At 46.2% G+C, this 14,564-nt stretch overlaps 1 protein-coding gene across 2 annotated transcripts in view; it reads left to right on the top strand.

Moving 5' to 3' along the window:
* Positions 1–14,564, top strand: part of NPAS2 (neuronal PAS domain protein 2) — a 158,498-nt gene that overhangs the window by 45,686 nt on the left and 98,248 nt on the right. The window lies entirely within an intron of this gene.

The following is a 14,564-nucleotide window of genomic DNA, read 5'->3' as shown; positions in this document are numbered from 1 at the left end:
AAACTCAGAATTCTTCGACAGTAATTATGATCTTAAAAGAAAAAAAAAAAGAAGGAAGACATGGGTTTTCCGCAAGCTTTCTTGCAGCCCTGAGCTATGATCAGGGCAGGACATGATGGGAACTCAAGTGCTCTTCACCACAGGGTTTCTCCTGTCTTCTGATGTGGGGTGCTGGGATGCCGGGTTTCAAGCCATAACTCGGAGAAGGGAAGGTGGGCCCTTGCGACCATGTTGTGGACCTCCCAATAGATCATTTGTCTATTAGATTTGCACGTATTGAAAATGAGTGTGGGATCCTAGCCTTTTCAGCAAGTTGAAGGGATTTTTTTCGGCGTTTTTGGAATCAAAAGCTTAAGGACATGTGCTGTATACATAACTAGAATATTACTCAGCCATCAAAAGGAAGAAATTTCTGACACACGCTACAACACGGATGAAACTTGAAGATAGTATGCTAAGTAAAGGAAGCCAGACTCAAAAGGACAAATATTACACGATGTCCACTGATATAAGGTCCTGAAGTTGGTCATTCATAGAGACAGAAGGTAGAATTGTGGTTGCCAGGGGCCAGGTGGAGGGGAGATAATATTTAATAGGCAGAGGGTTTCAGTTTGAGAAGATGGAAAAGTTCTGGAGATAGATAGTGGTAATGGTTGCACAACATTGAAAATGTCCTTAAGGCCAGTGAACTGTTCATTAAAGATGATTAAGATGGTAAAATATTTTGGTGGTAATGTATATTTTACCACAACTTAAAAAAAAAAAAAAAAGCTTAAGCACATGCATGACAGTAGGGGATCATGCAGATGTAATTGTGAAACCTTATTATGTGGGTTCTCGGGGGTGGGGGAACAGGACAGCCCCTTCCCTGAGGTCAGACAGGCTCAGACCCTGGTGGATCCTGGAAGCAGACAGCTGGTTGAGACTTGAAGCAGGCAGGGCTGCTTTCTGCTGGTTTTGCAGACTGGAGGTCATTTAACTCTGGCATTTTTAAAAATTCCTTTTTAATTTTTATTTATTTTGAGAGAGAGAGAGAGAGAGCACATGAGCAGGGTTGGTTGTGGGGGAGAAGAGGAGCAAAGAGGAGAGAGAATCTCAAGCAGACTCCCCACTGAGCACGGACCCCCCCCCCCAACATGGGGCTCCATCTCGCAACCCTGGGATCATGACCTGAGCTGAAATCAGGAGTCAGACGCTTAATTGCCTGAGCCACCCAGGCGCCCCTACTTTGGCACTTTTAACACAGATTTAAAGCTTATGAAATCTGCCAGTGGGCCTGGTCTCAAGGCCCAGATTAAGCAGCATGTACTTTTTTACTTAAATGCAGAACAATAGCAGACAGCATAAAAGCTTTCCCAGGGCTGTTTCTCCCCTGAAGTAACAAAAAGGAAGATGGATGGGGGAAAGCTCCCACATGGAATCAGATACCACAGAAAGCACATTTCAAACCGCGTGATGTGAGCGCACAGGGAAATGGAGTCAGGTGAAAACCGTGTAAAGGGCAGAGAGTTCTGAAGTAAGGGTTCTTATGCTATTTTTAGTATCAAAAATGCTGTGAGTCCTGTTACTCCATTACACTCCAGCGAATCAAATTATTTGCCTTTCTCTACATTTACCACTACTAATTGTTGTGTCTGATTAAATCAGAGCAGGCCTGCCTGTGAGGCAGTGGGCATCAGTGGACGACCCTACTGTGGGGTTAAATAGGCACCCCCCCCCCCTCGTTCTTTTATACCTCCCGCAGCCCTGGCATTCAGAGCGACACACTGGAGTGACAAATGCATTTCAGCATTTCTCCAGGGTAGACAGGACAGTTGCACATGTCGAACCGGAGCACTTGGCGGTGCTGTTTTGAGGGACCAGATGCATTGCACGGAGCAGTGCAACCATGGCTTGGCCCCCAGGCCTGCGGTGAGGGGCACCTTCCATTCCTCTCCAGATGCATTCAGTGTGGTCTCAGTGCTGCCCTCACGTCTACTAGGCCCCCCAAGAGAACATGAAATCGGGTGTCAGTCTCTTGCTTCTGGACCTGGCCTTCCCAACGAGGCTGTGTGTCACAATCTCTGAGGGGCCCAGGGGTCTGTATTTTAGTGGCCCTCCAACTAATTCTGCGGCCCAGCCAGATTTGAGAAGCACAGCCTTAACCAGTTATTTTCCATCAGTGGTAGCGAAAAAAGAGCTCAAATGTGAGCCTGATGCATGGTGAGTGGAGAGGGAGGAAGCTCGAAGCTGGACTGCTGTCACTGTTAGCAGTCGTTGTGTGCGTGCTGGCACCAGTAGCCCTGGTCTTTTAGGAAAGCTGCACCTCACTAAAATCCATTTCTCTGGCTATTTCATCTCTGGCTATTTTTTGCCTGGAAAAACAGAGCAAAAAAGGGTCACAGAGCATTGCATGCTGAGCTCTTAAGAAGGCAGAGAGTCCAGTGGGCCCCTCACCTGCCCTGACTCTTACCCGAGACGTGCAGGTGGAGGTAGTCCCTTCCTCTCAGGTCCTCAGGGGAGAAGTGCTGTGAAGAGTGGGAACTGTAGCAGCCTGAGAGGCAGGTGACCCCGGTGACCAGAGAAAGGACAGACAAAGGAGAGAAAGCTGATGGAAGAACCAAAGAGGTCTGGTGTTCCAGGGGCACTTGACTGTACACTGTCCACTCATCAGAAGTCCTGTCCCTGGACCTCACTGATCATGCTCATCAGGGTGAGTCTGAGCCATCAGGAAGAGGTCATGTTCACTCTGTTTAGGCCGTCAGGGAGGTGCTAGATCCAAATAAGAGTAGCTTGATCCAAAATGGGTAAAATAAAATAAGAAAACTCTCTGGAACAGTTTGTTTCTGGGAAGAATTTGCTTTCCTACAGGGCTGAGTACTTAAGGACTGGCCCAACAACATGTCTGGTGTTCACCAGCCTCCCCTTCCCTTAGTTGGGCTCTGCAGCAACCCCCACCAGGCTTCCTTGGGGACTCTTTCATTTGAGAATGCCTGTGAGTATTGTCACACCCGTTTTATGCAGCCCTACACACTCATTTTCTGATACTTTTGCATCCTGCAATTATCATCCCAACCTTCAGTGGCAAATTAAATATGACACAAGTCTTGGTTTAAGCAGCTCTTCCTGACATACTTTCTTAGGGAGCCCCATCAGTTTGCTATGCAGCTTTATCTTCAACTAATGAACTCTTTTGATTTCATTCCATGAAGCACCTTGTAAGAACCATACAAGACCAGGGATGAAGAAAACTAAAATTCTTATATGCATGGCTGACACAAAGTGGAATATATTAAAAACTCTTAGCAGACTAATGATTTCAGTATTTATAAATTCCTTGTACTATAGCCAAACCAAGAATACTGTGTGCTTGTAGGCCCTCTGGACTCTTCCATTAATTGCAAGAAGTGATGAGAAATCAGAGTTACCCAATGTCCATGAAAGGTTCTTTGGCAGCAGCTGAGCTGGGCTGCCTATGGCAGAAGACTGCCTCCAGGAACTGGGTCAGTGCATGTGGTCAGGCAAGGGTCAGTGGCCACCTGGCTCCAGCCCCCAGGGTAGGCTGGACAGGAGGAAGAGGAATCTAGAAGAGTGTTCCAGGAGCTCAGTAAAGAGATCTGAGCAAAGGAGATGGGATTCCCTGATCTCCATGTCTCATCAAGAAGGCTACAGGCCAAGAGGAGACAGGATCACCCCTAACAGAATGGGCATACTTTGGAATAGCTGAGAACCTGGAAAGCCAGCAGGTCATCTTTCCAATGTTGGATAAAAGCATGAGAACATTCCGCAGCAACAAGCTAGAGAAAAACAGCTACCTGTAAAACTGAAGGAAGAAGAAAGGCATAGAGTATTTTGGCTGCCTTGTTTGTTCTTTAAAACAAAAGATGAGGGGATCTTCAGTGGCTCAGTCAGTTAAGTGCCTTCAGCTCAGGTCAGGATCTCATGGTCCTGGGATCGAGCCCCGCGTCTGGCTGCCTACTCCACAGGGAGTCTGCTGCTGCCTCACCCTTCTCCTTCTCCCCACTTGTGTGCATGCTCTATCTCTCAGATAAATAAATAAAATATTTTTATCTTTCGATGGACACCGAGGCTCCTCCACAGTTTGGCTATTGTGGACATTGCTGCTAGAAACATCGGGGTGCAGGTGGCCCAGAGTTTCATTGCATCTGAATCTTTGGGGTAAATCCCCAGCAGTGCAATTGCTGGGTGGTAGGGCAGGTCTATTTTTAACTCTTTGAGGGAATAGAGGGGAAGGGAGAAGAAATGGGTAGGAAATATCAGAAAGGGAGACAGAACATGAAGACTCCTAACTCTAGGAAAAAAATTAGGGGTGGGGGTGACTGGGTGGCGGGCACTAAGGGGGGCACTTGACGGGATGAGCGCTGGGTGTTATTCTGTATGTGGGCAAATTGAACACCCATAAAAAATAAATTTATTATTAAAAAAAAGAACAAATATACTGAAAAAAATAAAAATAAAAACTGTTAATGAAAATGAGGAAAATTTTTTAAAAAATAAAATATTTTTAAAATAAATAAACAAATCAAAAGATAGCTTTAGCCTCATCTGCAATGGCCTTGTGTGGTCATTAGGCCCAATAAGAATATTCACTCTCAGTTATCTGCCAACAAAATCAAGGTCAATTCCCTGTTTTCTTTGCAAGAAAAGTTGGCTAATTTTGTTGATGTTGATTTTGTAGATTCTCGTTGATACCCAGCTGCAAGGGAGTGATGTTTACTTGTTTGAAATTTATCTAAGTTCAAATAATATAACCTAGGCTTTAAATGTTACCACTGATTTTTTTAAGCTATCTGTAAATTATTTAGGGCAAAATGCCTTCTAAATCTTTTCATGAAAGTGAAGTGGAAACTATCTCTGGGGCACATATTGGTAGATATGAATAATTTGCTTCACATAATATTTAAATATTCAAGACTCAGTGGATCACATTTTCCCTTTTCTTCCAAATGTCTTAGATTTAAAGGTGACCCACTGGAAGGATTCGACCTCAAATCCGAGGCTGTAATTATGTTCTTGGAATCAGCTTTCTCTGACTCTCTTCTCTCCCAAATTCAGTATGGCCTGGCTACAGTGAGCACCTACCTCTAGAAATGCAGGACCCACACGAAAAAGAACAAGACTGTCATGCTTCATGTGACGTTGAACGCTTTGCAAAAAGCATTTATATTTTTTAGGTTAAAAATAATCATAAATACAGAGCAAGGTGTGTGCTACTACAGCAGCTTAGGAAGAGAGGCCACAGACCATATGCCTGAGTGAACCACTGGCCACCTGTGCTCACCAGGTCTAGTCTGGCCACAGCAGGCACACCCCGCTCACTTCCAAAGACGACGTTTCAAGGAGGCTCCTTAATGATCAAGTGGAGGGAGCAACTGAGGATATTTGGCCTTAAAAAGACATGTCTTTGGGGGGGACAAGATCACCTTTCTCTGATACTTGAGAGCTGATTTCATCCCTACATTGGCTTTAATAAAAAGAAAAAAAATTTTTTTAATTTTTATTTATGATAGTCACAGAGAGAGAGAGAGAGAGGCAGAGACACAGGCAGAGGGAGAAGCAGGCTCCATGCACCGGGAGCCTGACGTGGGATTCGATCCCGGGTCTCCAGGATCGCGCCCTGGGCTAAAGGCAGGCACTAAACCACTGCGCCACCCAGGGATCCCCGAAAAAATTTTTAACGGAAAGTAACAAGACTATGGAGAGATTGGAACTCTCGTATATTGTAAACTGATACAGCTGCTGTGGAAAAGTCTGGTGGTTCCTCAAACAGTTAGATGTGGAGTTAGCATATGACCCAGCAACTCCTCACCCAGGAGAAATGAAAACATGTGTCCAGCATTGTTCACAACAGCCAAAAGGTGGAAGCAGCTGAAGTGTCCATGAATGGAAGAATGAATCAACAAAATGCGGTGGAGCATAAAATGGAATAGTATGAACCCTTAAAAGGGAAGGGAACTCTGAAACATGCCCGCATGAACGAGCCTTGAAAACATTTCATCTATGGGAGAAGCCTGAGACCAAAGGTCACGTGTTGCAGGATTCCATTTATATCATTTATCCAGAACAGGCAATCCATCGAGATGGAAAGGGGATTGAGCGGAATGGAGAGCGATGAGTTAGTGGGTACCAGGGATTTCTCCAAGGTGATGGAAAAGTTTTGAATCTAGAGACAGGTGGTGGTTGCACAACCTTGCGAATGCAGTTAGCACCACTGAATTGTACACTTTAAAATGGTTAATTACATGTCCAGTGAATTGCACTTCAATTTTTAGAACTATCAATAATCTAATAGGTTTTTAAAATATTTTATTTATTTGAGAGCACTAGCGGGAGCAGCGGGAAGGGGCGGCGCTGAGCAGGGAGCCTGATGCAGGGCTCGATCCCAGGACCCCGAGATCATGACCTGAGCCAAAGGCAGGTGTTTAACTGACTGAGCCACCCAGGTGCCCCTAAAAATTGCAATAATCTAATCTGAGCGCTGTCATTTTGGACAGCCCCTGGACACAGCAAGAAGAAATGAATAGAAGCCTCAGGTGGGGATGGGGGGGAAAGTGGTATTTTGGCTCAGTAGGAATAATTTTCTAATGAGTTCAACTAACAGGAAGTAGAAGAGACTGCTGGAGACAGTGGCATGTCCCCTTCCCCCTCTGCATGGAGGAGACTTGGCCAGCACTGGATGGGGTGTCGTGGGTGGCATACAAGCCTATGGCAGTGCTTCTCCACCCTGGGTACCTCCAGAAAAAGGCTCCTGGGGGTCCATCTGCCTCAGATGGAAGTGGTGCCTCTGGTATCCCCCCCGCCAGCCCTGCTCCCCAACAGGCACTTCTGCCTATGACAGTGGTGCCCTGCATGCCCCACCATCCTCACTGCCCGGTGTGAACAGTGCACCCACAGCTTCCGAGTCTCCTGGGTGCTGGTTAGCAATGCAGGATCTCAGCCCCTCCCCAGACCTACCAGATCAGAATCCACCCTTTAGCAAGATCTCAGGGTGACTCATACATTTGAGGGTGCCAAACATGGCTGTAGACCTTGATTTACAAAACACTTTGAACTGCTTCTTTCATTCTATCTCCTGAACAATTGGGAGTCACTACCAGGGCAGGTGACACATTGTCGCTGTTTGCCAGGAAAGGAAGTTGAGGCCCAGAAGGCTTCACTCCAGATACGGCTGGCAGTGCCAGTCTCGGGGTGCCTAATCCAGGGCCCCCTCCACCGGGCCCTGGAGGCTGTTTCCTTCATGTCTGACTGCCTCCCCACCTCCCTCCTGCCTTGCATACAGCCCAGGTGGAGTCAGTATTCGATATGCTGAGGCGGGAGAGACGAAGGATGGTGGAAATGCAGGGGCCCCTTTGCTGTAGCAAATTCTCAGTTGCCAGACGCACCTGAGCTTCCCCGGGCACGCTTTTGTTTCCTGATCTCACTTCAGATTCTACACGGTGTTCTATGTTGTGATTGTGGAAACCCCACGGAAGAAGGTACTGGGGAGTGTGGGAAGGAGGTTGAATATACATGGTGGCTCCCCCGAGGTCAGGAAGGGTGGAGGCAGCACAGGGATGCACAAGGGAAGGAGGCCTTGGATGGGGGGCTGGAAGAGCCTGTTGTTTCTGGGGAGCAAAGGGACAGGTCCAGCAGGCCGCCGTCTAAGTACCAATACTCCTGGTTTGGGAAGTATTGTTACTAGCATGACCAGCCAACACCAATGAAACATTTTTTAGGCTGTGTGACCTTCTTAACCTTTCTCTGCTCTGGATTCTTCATTAGTAAAGTGGGGAGCTGTCCTGTGGAGCCCAAAATGGAAGAGAAGAACTCTCCCACAGCCTGGGTGATGGGCCAGCAGAGTGCCCCGGGTCTCTTTCCTGCAGGACCTCACTGAAAATCTCTATGGCCCTACAGGGCCATACCTTTCACATAGTGAAATGTGAGAGGAAAGTATGGCTGGTAGAGGGAAGGTCTGGGAGAGAGCCGTGCTGGCCACTGAGGGCACCATGCTTCTCCTATATGTGCCTTACACTTAAAGTGCTTTGCCCCAAACATGTGAATTTGCAGCAGGGCTTATTTGCCAGGTTACCCTTTGGAAGTCTACAGGCCCTGGGTGTTGCAATGCTTGGTAAAACCAGGAGCTGGAAGATCAATCAATAGAATAAGCAGTAAAGAACAGGCAGGGTCTGAAATCTCGGAATCCTGGCTTTCTCCTCCCCATCTTGGTGGCATCCAGGATCAACAAGCAGGGACAGAATGGGGTCTCATTTGTCCACTGCTGGGAGGTGTGGGTATAGGGTACTTCTCCAGGCTGAATCTACTGGTGGGGGGGACCGGAGATAGCGGAAGACCCATCCCCGGCCTTGGGGTTTATGCTGGGTGGTTCCTCACTGCTCAATGCCCTTACTGCCATTTGCTGGCCCCTTTAGAAAGAAATTTTATTTTGCAATAATTATAGATTCAAAGGAAGTTGCAAAGCAGACTGTATTCCATGAACCCAGTTCCCCCAGTGCTTACATCTTAGCACCAGGAAGTTGATACTGGTACAATAAGTGTGTATAGTGCTGTCATTTTACCACACGTATAGCATTTTGTGACCAGCATCACCTGTTCCCTTGAATTTTTTTTTAAATAGCTCTGAGATCCTCACCAGTTCCATCAGGGCTGATTCCCTGGTGCTTCCCTGATGTCAGCAAGGAGCTACCGTGCATCTCAAATGGTTGACATGTATGCTAGAGCTGTGTGACAAAGTGACCCTCTATCTCGCCTGTACGAAGTCTCACACACGCACACAGACTCTCAGACTTTCTCTCTGGAAACTTTGAAGTGTTGAGCACACAGTTCCTATGGCCCATTCCCTCCTGGCTGGGAAACGGGAGGAGCCTGTTCTGTTACCTGAATTCCTTTTTAAAGGAGGAATCAGCGTGAAGTCAGACCATCTTGGAGTAGAAGTTGCTTTCATCTGTAACAAAAAGAAACCGAGCTAAGCAATGGGCCATGGCTCGGAGTCATGAGTGCCCTATACTTGCAAGCATAGATATGCATCCTGCAGGACACCACAGTCAACAGTGGACTGGAATCAAAACAATTAGAAGAAGAATTTGCATCCAGAATCCACAGCACAGACAATCCACAAGTATTGTCATTTTACTTCTTTATTATTAACTTTTGGAATAGAAGGGTTAATTTTTTTTTTTTTTATAACTGACCCCAGTCCAAAAAAAACAAAGGACTGCTGGGGTCCATCAGGACTGGATGTTGTCATCACTGACTGTGTTTATGCCAGGCCATCAGCAAACTTGGTCATGGGCAGTGCCAAGCAAGGTCCTACAGGGTCAAGAAGGGTTCATATTCTAGTCATCCCCAGCTGAGAACATCAGCACCTGACAGAGTCTGGAAGTCATGTCTCTGCAGAGAGGCAGGTCAGAGCCACACACAGTAGCAGCATCAACCTGAACTTCAGGTAGCCACAAGTTCTAGGACATTAAGGAATTAGGTACCCATGGTTAAGATAGCACAAATGGCCCTGATTCGTCACCATGGCACAGTCACAGATGGACAATGCTGTGTTGTAACCAGGGTTTCTCCTCCAATGGGTTCTTGTCACCTTTCTTCACCCTGCCTCCCTATACATGTATGGACACCTGTGCAGGTGGTTCTCACCTAGAAAAGAAGATGGGCTAAGGTGACCATATCTGAATAGTTGTAAGATCTCATTTTTATATGACATTTCATCATTCACAATGTTATTTCTTATTTTAACCAAAGGAAGAAGCCACAGTCCCAAAACAATAGGTGATTCTCAAAGTCACCCAGCTGGCCAGTGACAGAGTGAACGCTGCAGTTCACATCTTCGGATTGCACCTTCCCACTGATCAGGCCCCATCACACAGAGCAGTCTTCCTGTCTCACCCCTGGAGGGTGATGTGCAGCCCTGAGGCATTTTGTGAATTTGTGGAAAGAAGAGCATCTCCTAGCACGGGGAGCCCAACTCTGGCCTCCTAACTCATCATCCTGACCCTTACAAGTCCCCCAAGGGCAGGGCAGGTGCTTGAGAGAACTTGATCCTGGTTCTGAATTCTGGTTTCCAAACCTAGATCTGTGGCTACAGCTCCATGGGTCATTATTCAAGCTGCTTGCTTGTACCTGAAACCACTCTATTTTTCAGTGTTTTAAAGTTTCTATGAAGCTGTTCTTCCTGAATTAAATTCTTTTCCTTTGTCTAAACCCAAGTCACACTCGCAGTCTTTTTGTGGCTATACAAGGGCACGTAGGAATTTAGCAGAAAGTAAACCAAGATAAGAGACAACACAAGAGGACACCTCTAATGTGGAGGAGTTCTCCTTGCCCTTGGGATTCTTGGTCCCATAGAGGTGTAAATCTTACACCTGTGTTGACATCTTACCATGTTGCCATGCAACAACATATGGGAATGTCGTGTGCGTGAACATGCACACATGTGTGCACGCACACACACATACACACATGCATTGTTAAAACCTCACTTGTGATCATGGCTAAGAAAGGCTGTAGTGTTGTTAATTTAATTTTTTATAACCTCCAAATATTTGCAAACTTAGGGCCAGAGACAAACCTCTCTCTCCCCAGAGGGAGCCGACCCAGTGTCATTCTTTTATTTTATTTTTATTTTTATTTTTTAGTGTCATTCTTACATAGTTGTGAACTTGGCTTCTACTCTGGAGCAAGGCATAATAAACACTTTCAACCATGTGAAGAAGAAAAAATCTCAAGTGAATAATGAGAGCATAGGTAAAGAAGAGAGAAAATATTTCTAGGAGAAAGATGGAGGACTTAATACTTCTTATTGCCATTTTATTTTTAAATCATATATATTTAATTTTATGTATATACATATACATATCATACATGTGACAAAGGGCTTGACTTTACTTAATGAAAAGTGGTCTAAGATCCTTTTATCTTTTTATTCTTAATGAAGGAAGGAATGAATTGCAATGAATATACATTGCTTCTCCCTCAAAAAACAATGATAAAATTTGTAAATGTTTTCATTCAAACTAGACATCTCTCTTTGTTTTATTTATTTGTCTGTTGGCTTCCTTTTGCTTCAAACAAGTTTGCAGAAATGAAATTTATGTGTTTACGTTCACAACATCCAAAAATGTTAGTGTGACCTTGGAATGATTATTTAGTTTTGTTCTAAAGAATCTGGTAACTTTTTCTTAGACTCAAAAATTTAGCATAGTCTGGGGATTGAAAACTGCACGATTTAATTTAGGTAAAGATAAGAATGTAACACCACTAAATATATAAAATTACTTAGTTATCTAAGCAAGTAAATCAGACATGCTTTGAGATGCTGTGGCTGCCTTGAATTAATAATGCATTGAAGAGTAGATTTGACTAATGTGCACTCAACATATTTTAACATTTCACTTTCAACCTTGTTAAATGTGGCTAAAAATGTAAAATTAATTATTTAAAACCGTAGAAGGAATCCAACCTTTCCCCAATTTTACCCCAAATTACAAAGTTTAAAAAAAAAATTGCAGTTAGTTGTGGCCTAATGGAAAGCAGGTGTATGATACTCTGTTAAGCAGACTAATTGGTGGTGATGAGCTTTGCATTGCAGAAGGATCATTAGTGAGGGTGGGATGCTGCACTCCTCCAGCGCGTGGGCCCTGAGCCACTCACACATTTAAAGTATGATTCAGTTCACAGAAATGTTGTTTATCACCAGCTCTTCAGGAAAATACTGTTATGCAAGCTGAAGTCCCTTAGTACAGGAACCTTTTGGATTGCAAGGGACGTTTAAAAGGACTTGCTTTGTGGGTTTCCTGGTAGCTGGTAAATACCTTTGCAATTTAAAAATAAAGCTAATTGATGTCCATAATTAGTATCTGTTATTTAAATGCAGAATAGCACCTTTTGAATGGCTTCTAGGATTGACAGAAATAACAACCACCCGAGCTAACATTCCCTGAGCCCACATTTGAAGTGTTTTACAGGTACTGTGTCCTTAGGTCTCAGCGGCTCTGGGAAGGTGAGAGACCCGGGCAGAGAGAGGTCTAGTAACTCGCCTGAGGTCACTCAGCTGGTGAAATAGCAAAGCTGCATTTTGAATGCAGGATCTTCCTGCACTGTTGTTGCCTCTTTGCCAGTGGATCCTCATCTCTGGTTTTGGCTCCCAGGGCACAGCTCCGTGCTAAGTGAATGTGTGAATGAAGCCTTGAGGGCCAGGAGGAGGAATAAAGGAAGGAAGGTCTGACTTGCAAAGGCTGAGGGATGCTCTTGCTGCTTTTTTGTTCTTGAAAATGCTAAAAAGAACATTTTTCAGATAAGGTTGTTTCTGAAAGAGGATGGGTGAACATTCCCAAAGCCGTGCGTTTTTAGATCTGAATGTTTCTAAAAGGTTTATTGACAACAGCCTGCGATACCTTTGTCACAGAACTTAAATAAAGGGGCACCTGGGTGGCTCAGTGGTTGAGCGACTGCCTTTGGCTCAAAGTCGTGATCCGGGGGGCCTGGGATTGAGTCCCGCATCGGGCTTTCCGCAGGGCGCCTGCTTCTCTCTCTGCCTGTGTGTCTCTCTCTGTCTCTCATGAACAAATAAATAAAATTATTTTTAAAAGAACTGAAATAAAGAGGAAACAATGTTGAGCATTTTAGAAAAAAAGCCCTTTAAAAATCATACATATCTGCATTACAGATTGTCCCCCTGCGGCCTCGCCTGGGACATAACGCCTCTGCTCTGTTGAGAAACTTCTCTGGGATCACGCCCTGTCCCCCATCACCCCCTGCTCCGGGGGCACCAGTGAGCTATTTGAGGTTTGAGCTAGGGGTCCTGTCCCTCCTGGGAGTCCCAGGTAGCAGGACCTGGCCCCCTGGGGACCCTGCATCATCCTCTAGGTTGGTGCTAGGCCCTCCTAAGAAAACCAGATTTCAGACATCAGCTCCTGGAAGTAGGTTAGATCACTTGGGCCTCGGGGGAATTTCCCTCCTAGTCGTACCTGGTGCTTTGTCCAGCTTCTGAGCCCAAGAGGCCCAGGGGGTAGTTTTTCTGTCTGGACAGCTGGAGGCTGGACCAAACATGGGGAAAATAGGAACAGTACAGCGCCTCCCCTCCAGGATGAGGTCCTGGGCCTACCGGTCCTGGCCTCACTCACCCACATCTGCTTGTGCCCCCAGCAAGCATCCTGTGATCACGGGGAGCCATGGACGTGTTGGGGGAAGAGACGTCAGGTGGAGAAAGCCCCTGGGCCAGGTGGCAGCGCCACCATTGTCCACAATGTTCTCGAGAATTGTCAGGGCAGGGCACCTGTGCAGGTGAAACAGCTTATTTCCCCGCAATAAAGACATGAATTGATTTGTCTTTGAAGGCAGGTAAGTGCCAGTGGGTGTCAGTCCACACTGTTCTTTTTTATGCAGCTTTTTTTTTTTTTTTTAAGAACCAATTCTCCAGCTTTCTTTGAATTTTCCTCATTACCTGGGTCCCCTGGCTGCCCCCTGGAGGCTGGCCTGAGCCACCCAGCCTGGGCTGTGGGCCGGCACGCCCCTCTCTCCTAGGACAGCACATCAGTAGCTCATCACTGTGCTCAGTGCTGCTGAGCTGACCTACTTTTCCTGTTTGCCCACAGCAGGCTAAGCCTGTTTAGTGTTGTCCAGAGGGGCTGGGCCGAGCAAGGAGCTTTCTGAGTCGTACAGATGGCAGTCTTCTGGGTGAACGTGGTTTAATCTGTTTGCCCTGTTTTCCATTAGTCTAAAGGGTTAGGGCCCAGCACCTAAGGTGACACGGGGACAGGGTCCAAGTGCAGGGCATCCTGTGTCCCAATTCAGCCTGTCTCCTGGAGATCCTGCGGCATGGTGAATTATTGCTGGGAACCAAGGCTTCTCTCCAAACTTTAAAAACAGATTTCTAAATGGAAGCTCTTTGGCCATGTACTTCCTTACTGGGAACGTGTACTGAGCCCCAGGAACCTCTGCTTCTGAGATGTAGAGGGGATGGGAACTATGCTTGCCCTCCTCAAGGGGGAGGAATCTTCTAGTGTGTTGGGGAGGTGTGGGAGGCAGGGGTGACCAGCTAAGGCCAAGGCACCACAGAAATAAACAGAGCTTATGATGAGGTGAGGATGGCAGAGGTGGGGATGGGAGTGGGACCTTGGATGGGACCAGAGCTCCAGAGCTGGAGGGATGAAGAAGATGGTGTTGCCAATGTAGATGTCAGGGGATGGGGATGGAGGAGGGGGCAATGTGACTGGGGTAGCAGCTCGTCAATCCAGGGCTGAGCATGGCTGACATGCTCAGGAATGTGGAGTGTGCCCTGTGAGCCCCTCTGAGCTACTGGTGCACAATCTCCCCAAAACGCACACATACATTTACTGCTTTTATTCTTTGCTGAGATATTGCTGCATTGCTATTTGTGGGCGTAGGATAGTGTCTGTTAGAGTTGTTCAGGGAAAAAAATCGTGGGATCAGATAGGCATGATTAAATAAGCTGACATATGAGAAAGCCAGAAGCTAGCGCTTTATCTTTTTCTCTAACTCCTGTATTTGTGCATAGCAAAATGCCTCACGGAAGGTGTCCTGGGCCTGCCCTTCCTAAC

This window comes from Canis lupus, chromosome 11, assembly GCF_048164855.1.
Source record: "Canis lupus baileyi chromosome 11, mCanLup2.hap1, whole genome shotgun sequence".
In the NCBI taxonomy this organism is placed as follows: Eukaryota; Metazoa; Chordata; class Mammalia; order Carnivora; family Canidae; genus Canis; species Canis lupus.
Note: the sequence above shows the minus strand (reverse complement) of the source record. Positions and strands in the feature narration are given on the sequence as shown.